At 35.8% G+C, this 13,808-nt stretch overlaps 1 long non-coding RNA gene across 1 annotated transcript in view; it reads right to left on the reverse strand.

Moving 5' to 3' along the window:
* Positions 1-3,852: 3,852 nt before the first annotated feature.
* LOC132107191 (uncharacterized) overlaps positions 3,853-13,808 on the reverse strand; it is a 50,823-nt gene continuing 40,867 nt past the window's right edge. The window contains exons 2-3 of the long non-coding RNA XR_009424245.1: positions 5,064-5,183; positions 3,853-4,123 (exon numbers count right to left, since the gene is read on the reverse strand). This is a non-coding gene — a long non-coding RNA (uncharacterized LOC132107191). The remainder of the gene's footprint in view (positions 4,124-5,063; positions 5,184-13,808) is intronic.

A 13,808-nucleotide genomic window follows, 5' to 3' on the forward strand; every position in this document is an offset into this window, starting at 1 on the left:
AATGCATGGATCTTAAATTTAGGCCTACATATTTTGGGAGTGTGGTCCCCATTTAGTCCATCAGCGTCTCATCGGACAGTGAAATACGACTCCATGTGATGTAAGGCAGGGCAGAGTTTGTGGCCTCTGTGTTTCTGAGGGCATGACCTCTCTGAGGGAGATCACATGGGATCGTGCGATGACTCCAGCCTGGAAAACTGACTGGCCAAGAATCACCTGGACAGAAAGGTCGGTCTGACTAAGATGTAATGTGACCAAACACAGTTGACTTTTTACGTCACACATTTATAATAATAAAATCGAAATGGATTGTTTGGGCACAATGCTTGTCAGCAAACAGTTAGCTTCATAAATATATGACTTGGCAGAATGTATTCTGAATTGTATCCTTTTTTTAAACATTGGTGATGAACTGCGAATTTATCGGCCGTAACTCTGAAAAGGAAGGAGAATAGTCTTGTGTGTTCAAGTAAATCTTTTTTTAAGGTCACAAACATTGCCAAAACCATCGACTAGTTCTTCCTCCGAGCGCTCGTTGCAGCAGTTGGGGATCTTGAAAAGGACACTCGGACACCCGGACATTGCATAAAACCTGCCGATCAGATCGGAGCATGCCTTTGTTTTGTGTACAGTATCCACCAGATGGTCCTCAGCATGATTTACTGCGGATTTCGCTTCGATTTTTGGCCGGAGATAGTGGGGTGACATAAAAATGCGATGTATTTCATGCAGTAGTCCAGAGGTTTGAGCCCAGAGCTTGTGTGTGAAGGTTCAGTGACCATGTGGTTTCGTTGAAGTTTGCTGGCAGAATCGCAGGTTCTCATGAACTTAATGTCTTAATAAAGTCACTATGGATAAAAGCATCGACTAAATGACACGTAATGTAATCAGGCAGCTGTTGAGTCTGCGGGAAACTGATTTCAGCATGCCATCTGTGACAGTTTTAAGAAAACCTGATAATTATTGGAGGCTGAAGTATTTTTTCCAACATCTGAGTTACATTTCCTCTCTGTTTACGTTCTTTTATCGCTAATCTTTGTCAGCCAGCCAGATGCTTCGTCCGTCACCTATAGACTTTCGCTTTTGACCACATCTTTTGACAATGAACAATTATGGCGAACGCTCTCCTCCGCTTTGTTTAAAAGCAAGAATTTGTTTGCTCATGAAGAATAGCGATTCTTTATTTATCGTGATCAGAAACACGTTCAGCTGTTTTACACACATTTCTAAGACCATGTGTTTCAAAACACACATGATGATTGTCACAAGATGAGTCTCACATGCAGAGTTACAGTCCAAAGGGGTGACATTCACGAAATCCAGAATTATGCTTCGTTTTTATTATGCAACATGCAGTGCATTCATTTTTCTTTTAATATTTGGGTAGATTTATGACCTAGGGGTTTTTTTTATTCTTTTTTTTTCTTCATGAGATTTACTCAAACACAGCAGTAGAGAATATAATTCTAAAGAATTATTCATTCAGATGCTCTTAGTGTCTCAATATGCACAAAATTGCAAATCATATCTATAAATCTTTAAATGTGCTTGATATTTCCTTTAGTTAAGATAACACATTCCATACTGGCAGATGTGCTCTGGAAATTTAATAATTACAAAAAAAATAAAATAATATATTCTCATCCATTAGCAGAAGAGAAGCCTTGCTGGGCTTATGTAAATGTGATGTTTTCAAATCCCAGATGAGCCTGGAAATGTATCATCTTTGCTCATTTGATGGAAAATTAATTTAGTGTATTATTTTTATTTTAAGTGAGGATATTAGTGATTTATAGAGTGATATTTTCCTCCATTCCTAAGCCATTAGTTGGAAATATGTGGATTGGAAAGAAGATGCTTTATCAAATAGCGTACAATAACAAGGAAAAAGTATATTTCATTAATAGCACTTATGAAATCTTTTGTTTATAAGTTTGGATCCAATGCGATTGTAAATTTGCCAATATTTAGGCCAGTCCAATTTAGGAAAAATATATTTGCTGTGTAAACTATTATGAATAATTTCTTTTTTTAATTCATTGAACATGATTTGCTCATAAGAAGTCAAGACAACCAGTTTATTTGTTTGTCAAGTTAAGTATGTCTATCACTCTTAGTCATACTAATATACTGTTGATGATGTATTCTCTAGTTTTGCATGTGTGTGATGGCATCATGCAAGATCAAGTATGCATGTACAGAATAAATATTCAAACTTATCCCTCACCGAACATCATGAATACCTCAAATGACGCGGTTTTTGAGGAGGTGCATGTGCTGTTGCTTTAAGAGTTTTGCACATGCAAAGCATCACTCTCAAATTTTAGAAAATGAAAAATCAAGTTGTTTAATGTTAAAGCCCAAAGGATGAACTGCATCCATTACCACAGGAAACCAATTCTCAGTACTGACAGATGATATCCAGGACTGCAATTTAGATTAATACTCCAAAATCACCCTGTCCATTACAAAAAAACTACAGCAAGATGTGTGAACACATGGAATGTAATCTTGAAATAAATAAACAAGCGTCATTATGTTGTGATGAACTATCTAGATCTTATTTAACCACTGAATACAATTCTATAATAAGAAATTATGACATTTAAATATGATATTTTTGTTGCATCTGCAGCCAATGAGCCTTATTACGGCCAAATAGCAGCCTAATCTCACTTAGGCGCTGTTTACACATCAGTCTGGAGTGATCCGATCACATGTCAGCCGAGACAGATGGCTGTTTACACCTGGTACTAACATGTCTCAAATGTTTACGTAGTTCTAGATTGAGAGGTTGCTTTCATTTAAACTGGCAAAGTTTGATTGCATGTGAGGTGAGTCGACGGCCTGCGGTGTTGATGCATCAAGATGCATTAGTGTTTACACTGCACATGTAATCTGACCGCAGCCTCAGGATGTGATCTTATCACAAGATCCATTGGATGCAGATTTAGAGCGGACTTGTGAACAGATAGCACGCACTGAAAACAATTGGTGTTGGATTTACTTTGTAATTATTCGTGACATATACTAGCAGTTTCAGAGTGGAAATTGGCATGCAACAATGAATTAAGCGTCAAATTTATTTAAGAGAGACAGAAGTAGTATTTGAAGTGGTATTTTCTTGTAAAATATACTTATAACCTTTGAAAAAAAAAAACATTTTGACAGAGCAGAACACAACTCATGTCTTTCCTGTTTCTCTTTCAGATCAGCTACTGAACAGCATTTAAAAATATCCACAAAAACCACATTGAGTACTATGGTTATAATCCTTAGAGTTCACTCAAAAATGAACATTTGCTGCAAAGTTATCCTCAGACCATCCAACATGAAAATTATTTTGTTTCTTCATGGGAACAGATTTGGATGAATGTAGCATTTGCCTGAAACACCTTACTGATGGATTTGTTTCTTACAAACACAGCTTTTCACTTCATAAGACGTTAACTGATGGACTGGAGCGGTGTGGATTACTTGTGGATTGTTGTGATGTTTTTATCAGCTGTTTGGACTCTCGTTCTGACGGCACCCATTCACTGCAGAAGATACACACACACACACACACTCCAAATCTGATGACGAAACAAACTCATCTACATCTTGGATGGCCTGAGGGTCATTAAATTTCACTAAATTTTAATTTTTTGTAAACTATTCCTTCATGTATGTGCAACAGGAGTGCACACTTGTGTGCGTGTGTGTGTGTGTGTGTGTGTGTGTGTGTGTGAGAGAGAGAGAGAGAGAGGCCAAGTATTCATATCTAAGTACTTACAGCATGTTTCTTTATTTTACAGTAATATATTTAAATGATGGAATAAATAATAAAGATTTACATTAACATGCTGTATGTTTTTAATCCAGATACAGAAGTCTATGATCAATAAAAAATGAAAAAAAGTAATTTTCCCTATATGTGGAAAACTACAGACGTTCCCAGGGAAGGGTAGATTTTTCCCTTTGAAAGAAAAAAAAGTGAAGCATTGGTCAGCGAGGAAAGAGCATTTATACTTTATTTCCTGTGCACCATAGTCAACGTGGACCAGCGAAACAGTGGTCATAGTGTGTAACATCCAATAAACAAGCCATCAGTTGTTCAGGAGGATCCAGCAGCATTCAGTTCCTATGTGTAGAAATCTGGTCACTGGATATCATCAATGAAAGAAAAAAGGATTCATCTGTACTCTGCGGGAATTTTTATAATTCTGCTGCCCAAAGCACGACAGTCTTTTTTGGCCTACGCTGGTTGCTTGTTTTAACCCCTCGTGTCTCTTAGGATTATCTCACACTACAATCTGCTTGACGTCAGTGTTTATTATTAATGCTTTCTTTCTTATCCATTTTCTTTCATTTGCACTTTCTTTCTCATTTTCTTTCTCACTTTCTATATTTTAAATCTTTCTTTTTCTCTTTCATTCACACACTCTTTCAAACTTTTGCACTTTTGCATTTTCTTTCGCTCTTTCTGTATTTTGTTTCTTTTGCACTTTATTTCTTTCTTTCACACTTTCTTTTGAAATTTTCACACTTGCACTCTCTTTTGCATTTTCTTTTGCACTTTCTAAATTTTGTTTCGTTTCTTTTGCTTAATGCTCGCTCTTTCTCACTCTTGCATTTTCTGTAGTTTCTCTTTTTTGCACTTTTTCACACTTCTGCACTTTTTTGCATTTTCTTTATTTCTTTCTTTCCTTTCTTTTTAAAAATGTATAAATGCTAGACATGTTATTTTAAAAAAATCTCAAACTAATAAAAATTACAAAAACATTCAAACTAAACTTAAAGTGAAAATGAACTTATTCCAAATATGAATAAAAAATTATATTTAAACTTCAAAATTTCTTGTTTAATTCAGTGTAGTACTTGCAATTTCTTTTTAATTATATACAAAACTATTTCTTACTAGCAATTTCTAAGCAAATTTTTTTTTGTGCAAGTAGCAAAAAAACAGCAGGTAACTTGCTACGTAATTTTTACATAAGATGAATAAGACATTTACTGGATTAAAACTTCAAAGTGAACTAGTCCCTTCTGAATAGGCCTGTGGAGTCCCAGCAAATCCTCACCGCATAATGTTTGGCAGACTAATCAAACCTCCTCGGCCGCATGCTGAACTGTCCCATGTGCTGCAGGTGGTATGGAACGAAGATTTCACAATTGATCCAAGACTACATGCCCCTGATGTGCTAAACCAGCACAAAGACATCAACAAGCACAAATGCAGACTTTCAGTTGCATGCATCCTTCTGAACAAATCCACCTAATCCCTCCTTTGCTCAGGTATGCTTGACTGTTCGCTTTAACACAAAGAGGAGTGTCTCATCTTTCACCAGTGTGTTGTCGTCTAATGTGAAGGGGATTTACCCTGTTGAGTGTTGATAGTGATCTGTCAATTATAACATGACGGGGAAGAGTGTTATAGCAAGTACTCTAACAGTATAACCTTTTGGAAATTGCTATTTTAATGTACAACAGAAAAAATGTAGCTTAAAAACACTACGAGTTTTCACAGTATCTCAGGTTATTCAGAAAAATCAATTCACTGATTCATAAATTAAACAAAATAGGTATGTAGTTAATTTGATGCTGTTGTTCTTATTTATTTTCGTTTATATATTTTATAACTCATATCTATATTTTATAATCAATATTTTGTATTAATATTTATAATTAATAATGTAGTATTAAAATTGAACATTAAAAATATTGTAAATATTGATTAATGTTTATTATTTAATGAAAAAACTCTACACATGAAAAACTACATCAAATATTAATGTAGCAATATTTTATTAAATATTAAAAAAGTTGGAAAGTGGCTTTCCCAGCACTGTTAGCATCAGGCAAGTTTCATCTCCAGACTGCCAAAGTCTTAGCAGTTGTCAAAGCTTAATGTGTTTTATTGGCTAAAACTATTGCATGCATTGAGAGGAATTTACAGATGTTTGTAAAATTACTTTACCACAAAACACCTCAAGGGCCATAAATGTCTTTCTTACTCATTCAGCCCACTTTAGCATTTTATATTTACAGTCAACTTTCCTGAACAAAATTCAAAGATGAAAAAAAAAAATCACAAAAATCTCTAATCAAATGTCAGTTTTATGTCTGATATTGCTCCTGAAAAACATACAGAAATAATAAGAACTGTATGTAGTTTTGACATCTGAGCAACATCCGAGATAAAACTCACTGAACCCCATACATATCCAAAGTTGGATTTGGGATTTTCCTGGGCATCTCTACCTTCTGGTCATAAAAAGGCATTCCATTGCACAATGCTTGGAATATGTGGTATATAGAAACAAACTGCTTTGCAGGTGTACGATTAATCAACAAAGAATTCTGTGGATGATAGAAGACTCTGTGCAATGCTGCCATTTGTGCTGAAGGTGTAAAATTATAGATGGAAAAGTGCAAAAGTAATGTAGGAGTTTATGTTTATCGTCAGCTGTGGATGTCGGGGATTTCAGCATGACTTCAAATGTCATTTGCGTTGCTTTTTTTGTCGTAGAAAGTCAGAAATTCCAAATTGAATGGAATGCAGTTTAAGTCTCCTGAGCTTTAAAGGGAAAAGAAGAGCAAACTCAATATTTTCAGTTCACATTAGGGCTGAGTGATATGTTAAAAATATCTTATTGATAATCGCCTTTAAAAATATCACGATATCCGATAATATCGTCTACCGAAGCCCCACCTCCACCCCGGCCCCGCCAAGATAACATTGCCGATATGCACAGAGGCATAGCAATAGGGCAGTCAATCGCCTGTGGCCCTGCATTTTGAGGGAGCCCCCGACTGACCATTTGAACAATCAGAAATGTCATTATTAATATAACAAAGAGCAATAGATATGCATCCCCCCGGGGCCCCCCTCTCGCTTTACGCTGGATGTGCTTGCTTTTTCCTCATGATGCAAGACAAAAATAAATGTTTCCTTTCTCTCTGTTACAAGCTCTTGGTGCATGAAGAAGATCTGTAAAGTTGCAAAGACTAAGTCTCAAACCCAAAGAGATATTCTTTATAAAAGTTAAGACTTGTCCACATCCTCCTAAAATGCCTCGTTTAAACGCCCCCAGATGTCTACGTCACTGTGTGGGAAGATTTGCATAACACCACCCAAATGTTCACCAAAAGAAGGAAGGCATAACTTTTATTCTCGCTGTAGTATTGTTGTTGCCGCCACCAGTATGTTGTGAAAATGCTGTGTGTTTCAGTGTGGAAGCGAAACTACTTCCAAAAGAAGACACCCGCTTCGTCATGTCTAGATCTGATCCGTGCTGGTCGCTGAGGAAACACATCAACTTCCCAGTGTGGATCACCAGATCGGTTTTCACCGTGGACGAATGCCAAATCATGCAGGGATTAAAAAGGAATTCCGAGCAAAACATTAAGGTTTTTATTTTTGTTTGTTTTCTACTTTCTGGTAGCCAACTAGTTCAGAGTTCTCTTTTGGCCCATTTTTAACAAAATAAAAATAACTGCTTTATATATTTAGAATCAGGGTAATTTAAATGTCTTGTCTGTATTGTAAGTTGTATAATTTTTTCATTTTATTCATCAAAATACAATGCCCACATTATAATATTCAGTGTTTGGCTGTCAAAACACCAAATGCGTGCATGTTGGGGGGCGATTTGCAATGCAATTGCAAATGAATTAAGAATTGTGTGCTATATCTCAGCTTAATTAAACATAATTATATTGTATACATGGTTTAAAAAATCTGTAAAAAATATTGCACTGAAATGTGCACTGAAGGAATTTGCATATTTTAATTATACCTGTCAGGTTTGTAGTTTTTCATTATTATATAGCCTGTTTAAATAAATATACAGAAACACATGCAGTGCTTTTTTTTTCTTTTTCCTGTTTAAATTATATTAAACTGCAGATCAAATTAGAGTAGGCCTATATTAATTAATATTTGAAATCTAAATAATCCATATTTTAATTTTAAAATCATAAAAATGAAACAATATAAAATATGAATATATTCTATTTTAAGTCATATTTATATTTAAAATTTTAGTTAAAATATAAACTTGAAAAATTCTATAATGAAACATCACAAAAATAAAAGATTAAATATTACAAGTTTATTTATTATTTATATTTAATATTTGATTTAAAAATTAAAAATAATATAGTAGTAAAAATTTATTTTTATATAACTAAGAAAAGGACAATGTTTAAAATTTTTTACAAAAAATAAAACCAGCATAAAAACATTTTAAAAAAATCTGCATAAAAAAACAGTAGTAATATTTTTATATCGTAGTAATGTTGATATTAATAAATATTTAAAATGAAAAATAGAAACATTAAAATTTATCTAAAATAATTTATTTTAATAATATTCATTGAGATATATATATATATATATATATATATATACATATATATATATATATATAATTAATATTTTACGGTAAGAATTATAAATGTGAAAAATGTTAGAAATGTATTTCCATGTAATTTTATATAAAAAAGGTAACAACAATTTTGCTTAAGTAGCTAGCTTTTTCAAGTGTTTTTATTTAACATTCCTTGTACATTAATTTGTATTTTCCTAGTTCTATCATCATATTTTTGTCTTTTTTGTAATTTGGCCATACAGTTGCTGATAAGTACATCCACATTTTTTACATTTGCGGAGCAATCCGAGAGTAGTTTACAGTAAACATACACATGTAAGATTCTGAATCTAAATCTGAAGCTGGGACAGACTCTCCATGTTGTTTACAAATGTGTCTACACAACCATCCCAGCTTTTACCACGCAGAGGACCGTGGCTTAAGTGTTGAAAGTGACAGCGCAGTACATCAAGCTAATTAATGTCAGAGACACAGAGAGAGAGAGGCTTCATGTGGTCGCCACTGCTCTCCATATTTCACATTTATTCTCTCACATGTCAGTTGCTGTGCTAATTTAGATAAATTGCAGTGAGATTAATCAAAAACATGTTCCTGATTTCTAACTCAGGAACCGCCTCTCATCTCAGAAACACTGATAGAGAAATCAGACAGTCTGAGATCAGAACATGGAGCTCATTTGAAAAAGACAAAGCATACATTTTTGGTGAGTCATTTACAGGGTTGTATTAGAGGTTCACCAAGTATTCAAATTTGGCATGTATCCCCCACCCCACACAATTTACTTGTACTATAAATCATGCTATTTAATTTTCAAAGTAGCTAAACTTGTGTTTTTCACCTGGCGAATGATTAAACAAGTGAGAAATAACAGACTTACTTTTAAGGAGGCTAGCAGGGTTGGAAAAAATTATCAATTATTATCAACCGTTGTTTTTTGCAGCATTTCGACACAGTAACCAATCACACATGTTTCTGTTGAGCTTATGAATGCAATAGCCAATCAGATGCGTCAGCACTGAAAACGCTGGTGGTTTGGTGAGATTGTGTGCATGCTCACAAATTCTCTCATCATAAACAACCAAGTGCAGAAATTTCAAAAGCTTTCAGTGATTATAACGGGAGTTTTTCAGTTGATAAGCCTTCCCAAAGTACAAAATGTTTTTACTATTAATCGATATTAATAATCATTATTTCAATCTCAAGAGCAATAATTGACAAAAACATATTTCAGCCCTACCCTATGGGGGTTTTAATTGAATGAAACAGTTTCTTGTTTAATGGTAAGTTATTCGAATTGATTGAATTGGTTTATTTGTTAAAGTATTTGACATTAAAGACAACACAGATTATCACAATTAATAAGAATTGCCCTTACTAATGTAAAAATGCTCCAAAAATCAATTGCAGGTTGCAAATATTGCCCCTTAATAGAAATGTTTTTTCCGACACTGCCACCAAGCCAAATTTACAAACCAGAATTGACTTGAACCAGTCAGAACACTTTAGTGGTGAAAAGGTGAAGTTTTCTTGCTCTTCATGTTGTTTCCATGTTAGTAAAGAGATGCCTGCACATGAGCGTTTAAAGTGCCATAATTGCTCCTGCTATTGTGACATCATTCAACTAATGGGGAGCTTAAAGAATTAAGATCTATTTCTGGACATTTCCCACTCATGACTTCATAAATGCTGGATTTTTATAACTCCTTCTGCAGCCTCAAGAAACTGTGTTTTATTGTAGCAGTTTACCAACAAGTTTTTATGAGACTTCATGGAAAATGGCTCTTCCAAGAATGCCAAGTGATTCACAGTTGTGTTCACGGCGTTCAGATACTTGACTACATACCAGCTCTGGGTGATTTTTCACTGAGTGTCACTGGAGGTTTCATAATGTCTGTCTGTCTGTCTGTCTTTGCAACATTGACACTGTTTTTGAACAATGTTTTCTGTAGATCTACAGATAAACAGATAAAAGACAGATAAATATATTGATCACAATTACTGATATATCAATTCATGCAATGCACATAGTTTCAAATCAGCTTTACAACAATAATAACAATGTTAATGTTGCAAAATGTATCAATTATGAAACATTTTAAATTTTAGCTGGGAAGTGAATCTATAGAAGACATTGATTCAAAACTGTCAATGTTGCAAAGATAGATAGATAGATAGATAGATAGATAGATAGATAGATAGATAGATTAGATAGATGGATAGACTTCATAAACACAGTAAAGGAAGCATTAATCATTGATTTAATACTTTGTCTGCTTTTCGTTTCAGATGTGTTTTCAAGAGAGGACAGCTAATTTTGAAAAATGGTCAAAATCAAGCCAAACGCATGAATGTGAGCAGACGTCTGAGCTAATGTCTAGGATCAGGAGCCTTTTCGTTGGGGTAAGAAAAGGAAATTGTGCCCCCTACCGATCCAAACTGTGCTTTCTGATTCTGTTCTGAGCCAGAGGCTTCTCTCCATCAACATGAACGTGTGCCAGCACGCCACTCCTCAATCAGATGACCTTGGCAGCGAGACGCAGCCAACGATCTCGGAGCAAAAGAGCTTTCCATCACGCCGCAGACAGACCGCCTGTCACTCTGTTACCATGCCGCTGAAAACTCAGACTGATGTCTCAGGGAGCCATATGGTGAGGAGATCCAGTGTTTACTCCGAGAGGAGCTGTGATTCAAGTGATGCAAGTTAATGTGTCTTGAATGAGACAGACCTCCTGTTCGGCGGTCGTCCTTGTCACTGAATGTTTTTGAGAAGGTTTCAAGGTTCGTCTGAGAGAGCCAAACGTCCTCGGTGATCGTTTGAAGGTGCTCGAGGTGTCTGTCGGCTCTGTGCAAACGAGAGGGAAGTGAACACATTCCAAAGTGGTGAAACAAAGCTGTTTTCCCAACCACTGAAAGTGTTTACAGATGTGCCGTCAAATTTTACATCTCAAAAGTCATCTCGGCACTGAGCACTCTTTAATACATAACATTAAAAACACTGTTGCAAATCTGTCACCGGGCACAAACGGCTTTCCAAGAGAAGAAAACACACATGCACAAACACTAGCTTAACTCGATGAAATGTAAAGCTCTGTAACACAGCGATCTTCATTTGTGCCGTTTTTTTAGGCGCTGAGAGGGGGTGGAAAATAATCGTAGCACATGTCCTCAGACTCGCAGACTTGTGCATGGAGACCAGATGCTGCTCCAGAGGGACTGTGTCTGGGATCGGCCTGCTGGGAATCAGATAGTCGATCCCATACGCAAAGGCCCCGTGCACACCTGGTACTGACACTGGGTGATCCGAACACAACTGGACAGAGCTAAATACAGGTGTGAACTGAGCCAAACATGCTTTTTGATATAAACTCTCAAATAACATGCAGAATTTCAAGTGAGTAAGTGCACTGAGTAATTGAATCAGCAGTTATAAAGCATTATAACACTTATCTATTCATTGTTACATTTTTTTTTTTTATATTTTGGATCTATAGTATAAATGCTAATTCATCCTGGACAACTGCTTAAAAGGAGCGGGTAAAAAAACATTACCGTTGCCCAGCACTAATTATATATATATATATATATATATATATATATATATAAGTATTGTATTTTTGTACATTACAGTCGTGGGCAAAAGTTTTGAGAATTACATAAATATTAGTTTTCAAAAAGTTTGCTGCTAAACTGCTTTTAGATCTTAGTTTCAGTTGTTTCTGTGATGTACTGAAATATAATGACAAGCACTTCATACGTTTCAAAGGCTTTTATCGACAATTACATGACATTTATGCAAAGAGTCAGTATTTGCAGTGTTGGCCCTTCTTTTTCAGGACCTCTGCAATTCGACTGGGCATGCTCTCAATCAACTTCTGGGCCAAATCCTGACTGATAGCAACCCATTCTTTCATAATCACTTCTTGGAGTTTGTCAGAATTAGTGGGTTTTTGTTTGTCCACCCGCCTCTTGAGGATTGACCACAAGCTCTCAATGGGATTAAGATCTGGGGAGTTTCCAGGCCATGGACCCAAAATTTCAACATTCTGGTCCCCGAGCCACTTAGTTCTCACTTTTGCCTTATGGCACGGTGCTCCATCGTGCTGGAAAATGCATTGTTCTTCACCAAACTGTTGTTGGATTGTTGGAAGAAGTTGCTGTTGGAGGGTGTTTTGGTACCATTCTTTATTCATGGCTGTGTTTTTGGGCAGAATTGTGAGTGAGCCCACTCCCTTGGATGAGAAGCAACCCCACACATGAATGGTGTCAGGATGCTTTACTGTTGGCATGACACAGGACTGATGGTAGCACTCATCTTTTCTTCTCCGGACAAGCCTTTTTCCAGATGCCCCAAACAATCGGAAAGGGGCTTCATCTGAGAATATGACTTTGCCCCAGTCCTCAGCAGTCCATTCACTATACTTTCTGCAGAAGATCAATCTGTCCCTGATGTTTTTTTTGGAGAGAAGTGGCTTCTTTGCTGCCCTTCTTGACACCAGGACATCTTTCAGAAGTCTTCGCCTCACTGTGCGTGCAGATGCGCTCACACCTGCCTGCTGCCATTCCTGAGCAAGCTCTGCACTGGTGGCACTCCGATCTCGCAGCTGAATCCTCTTTAGGAGACCATCCTGGCGCTTGCTGGACTTTCTTGGACGCCCTGAAGCCTTCTTTACAGGAATTGAACCTCTTTCCTTGAAGTTCTTGATGATCCTATAAATTGTTGATTTAGGTGCAATCTTAGTAGCCACAATATCCTTGCCTGTGAAGCCATTTTTATGCAACGCAATGATGGCTGCACGCGTTTCTTTGCAGGTCACCATGGTTAACAATGGAAGAACAATGATTTCAAGCATCACCCTCCTTTTAACATGTCAAGTCTGCCATTCTAACCCAATCAGCCTGACATAATGATCTCCAGCCTTGTGCTCGTCAACATTCTCACCTGAGTTAACAAGACGATTACTGAAATGATCTCAGCAGGTCCTTTAATGACAGCAATGAAATGCAGTGGAAAGGTTTTTTTGGGATTAAGTTAATTTTCATGGCAAAAAAGGACTATGCAATTCATCTGATCACTCTTCATAACATTCTGGAGTATATGCAAATTGCTATTATAAAAACTGAAGCAGCAACTTTTCCAATTTCCAATATTTATGTAATTCTCAAAACTTTTGGCCACGACTGTATGTATAATATATAGTTTATTAGTTTAAAAAGAATACTATTTTTATTATTATTTTATTATTAAATTTATACATTTAATAACATACATTTGTGCATTTATTGCATATATTCATAGCATTATATTTTATGCTTTAAATGCATTATAATTAGTACACTGAATAATTCAGGTATAATGCATTATAACAGTTATCTGTTCATTGTTACACCTTTTTTATGCATTTATTATTTTTAATGCACCTTATAATGTATATC

Source organism: Carassius carassius, chromosome 27, assembly GCF_963082965.1.
Source record: "Carassius carassius chromosome 27, fCarCar2.1, whole genome shotgun sequence".
In the NCBI taxonomy this organism is placed as follows: Eukaryota; Metazoa; Chordata; class Actinopteri; order Cypriniformes; family Cyprinidae; genus Carassius; species Carassius carassius.